The sequence below is a fragment of the Hevea brasiliensis genome, chromosome 9 (genome assembly GCF_030052815.1).
Source record: "Hevea brasiliensis isolate MT/VB/25A 57/8 chromosome 9, ASM3005281v1, whole genome shotgun sequence".
NCBI classification, from domain to species: Eukaryota; Viridiplantae; Streptophyta; class Magnoliopsida; order Malpighiales; family Euphorbiaceae; genus Hevea; species Hevea brasiliensis.
In genome coordinates this window covers 88,784,056-88,787,056 of record NC_079501.1, presented here as the reverse complement: position 1 = coordinate 88,787,056, position 3,001 = coordinate 88,784,056, and the positions used below count along the sequence as shown (strand labels likewise).

At 40.1% G+C, this 3,001-nt stretch overlaps 1 non-coding gene across 1 annotated transcript; it reads right to left on the bottom strand.

Annotated features, from left to right (window-relative positions):
• Positions 1–343: 343 nt before the first annotated feature.
• LOC131183503 (small nucleolar RNA R71) lies at positions 344–450 on the bottom strand. Its single transcript, XR_009151555.1, has one exon. It is a non-coding gene; the product is annotated as a small nucleolar RNA R71 (small nucleolar RNA).
• Positions 451–3,001: the final 2,551 nt, after the last annotated feature.

Sequence of the window (3,001 nt, the reverse complement as noted above, 5' to 3'; positions counted from 1 at the left end):
AGCTCCATCTATTCAAGGATTTCAGCCCAGTGTCACTAAACCCACAGTGGAAGCCAACAACTTTGAATTAAAACCAGCATGACTCCAAATGATTCAACAAACCCAGTTTGCATGTTCACCAACAGAAGACCCACACTATCACCTCCAGTGCTCTCTTGCCCTATGTGACACATTCAAGATGAATGGAGTGTCTGATCAAGCAATAAGACTCAGAGCATTCCCATTCTCCCTTCGGGACAGAGCAAGGAAGTGGTTACTTTCTCAACCAGCTGGAACATTCACAACTTGGGAAAACCTATCTCAAGCTTTTCTAGCAAGGTATTTTCCACTTGCAAAGACTGTAAAACTGAGGCTTGAGCTCAACACCTTCAGACAAAAGGAAGGAGAATCACTCTATGACGCATGGGAAAGTTATAAAGACTTGCAGAGAGAATGTCCACACCATGGCATAGAAGATTGGCTATTATTGCAAAATTTCTATAATGGATTACTACCCTCTACAAGGAGCACAGTTAATTCAGCGACAGAAGGTGATCTAATGGAGAAAACAGTGCCACAAGCACTTGAACTTCTAGAAAGGGATGCATACCATAATTATGAGTGGTCAAATGAAAGAGGAAACGCAAGGAAAACTGCAGGGGTCCTGGAAGTAGACGCCTTAAGTATGATAAATGCTCAGTTTAATAAGCTCACAAGGAAACTCGAATGAATGCAAGCCAACGCAGTAGGTACAAATAGTCAACATGAGGACAATTATGGAGGAGGATACATGAGTTCAGAATACAGCAATTTTAATGAACCTTCCACAGAACAGAAGAACTATGTGAATAATGGCAGAAACTTCAACTAGAGGCAGTCTAACAATCCATATTGAAATACTTACAACCCTGGATGGAGGAACCACCCAAATTTCTCATGGTCCAATCAGCAGAACCAACCAATAAATAAGCAATAAGGATACAAACCACCAACACCCCCTGGATTTCAGAACAAAGGTCAAAACTTTGCACAGTCATCACTATCTCTCCAACCTCAACAACTTGAACTGAAAATGACTATGGAAACTATGATGGAAGGATTCCTAGCAGCTCAACAACAACAAACTGAATTGATTAAACTGTTGACTTCCAGAGTGGACCAACTTGCTACTTATAACAAGATGCTAGAGAATCAAATCGCTCAGCAAGCAAGTTCTTCAAGTAAGGCTACTGGCAAACTGCTTAGCCAACCAGAAATGATCCTAAGGGAGCATTGTAAAGCAGTCACACTGAGGAAGGGGAGAATTCTAGCACAACCAGAGATAGAACCGATAGAGGAAACCATAGAAAAATCTAAAAGCCAAGCAGAGAACAAGGAGGAAGAAGCTAAGAAAGATCAGGAAGAGGAAGCAAGGAAGACAAAGAAATTACCAGAGCCATACCAACCTCCCCTACCTTTTCCTCAGAGATTTCAGAAAGCCAAATTGGACAAGCAGTTGGGAAGTTTTTGGAGGTTTTACAGAAACTTTACATCAACATCCCCTTCATTGAAGCACTTTCTTAGATGCCATCCTATGCATAATTTCTTAAGGAAATTCTGTCAAAAAAGAGAAAGCTAGAAGACTATGGAACAGTAGCTCTAACAGAGGAGTGAAGTGCCATACTGCAAAACAAACTGCCTCTAAAGTTGAAAGATCCAGGAAGCTTCTCTATACCGTGCCTCATTGGTGATAAGAAAATAGACAAGGCCCTCTGTGATCTTAGGGCAAGCGTCAGTTTAATGCGTCTATCAACATGCAAAAAGCTGGAGATCAGAGAACTGAAGCCCACAACAATCTCATTGCAATTGGCTGATCGATCTGTTAATATCCTATAGGAATACTTGAGAACATTCCTATCAAAGTGGGCAAATTCTTCATTCTAGTAGACTTTGTTGTCCTTGAGATGGAAGAAGATGTTCAAATTCCTATTATCTTGGGAAGACCATTCTTGGCAACTGCTGGAGCCATCATAGACGTCAAAAATGGGTGACTAACCCTCAAGGTAGGAGAAGAAGAAGTGGAGTTCAACTTGTTCGACATAATGAAACACAAATTTGAACCTGATGAATGCTTCAAGGTTGACATAATTGATGAATAAGTTCAAAAAGGAATTTCATGAGACACATCCTAAAGATCCTCTTGAAGCATGTATTGTGCACAACCACACAATGGATGATGAAAATACAGAAATAGCAGCCTGTGCACAATAGTTAGCAGCTCATCCACCCCTACCCTTAGCTAAGGCCTCCAAGATTGAGAAGTTGAAGGAGTAACAAACCAAAGGTAAGCTCTAGGAAAATGCCAAACAGGTAGAGCTTAAACCTCTCCCCTCTTCGCTAAGGTACTTATTTCTGGATTCAAATTATAAATATCATGTTATAATCAATGCTAGCCTGTCTAAGTTGGAAGAGAAAAAATTGCTAAGAGAACTTAGGATCCATAGCAAAGCCATAGGGTATAAGATAGAAGACCTGAAAGGAATCAACCCTGCGATTTGCATGCATAGGATACCCATGGAAGAAAATAGTAAACCCACAATTGAGCACCAAAGAAGACTTAACCCAAACATGAAAAAAGTAGTCAAGAAAGAAATTTTAAAACTATTAGATGCAGGTATCATATACTCAATCTCTGATAGTAAATGGGTTAGTCCAGTACATGTAGTTCCTAAGAAAGGTGGGACAACTGTTATCCAAAATGCAAACAATGAACTGATCCCTACTAGAGTGGTCACTAGTTGGCGAATGTGCATAAATTATAGGAAATTGAATAGTGCTACTAGAAAAAACCATTTCCCTCTCCCCTTCATTGACCAAATGTTAGAAAGATTAGCGAAACACTCTTATTTCTGTTATCTAGATGGGTATTCGGGATTCTTTCAAATTCCTATTCACCCAGAAGACCAAGAAAAGACAACATTCACTTGCCCCTATGGAACATTTGTATATAGGAGAATGCCTTTTGGTCTTTGTAATGCCCCTG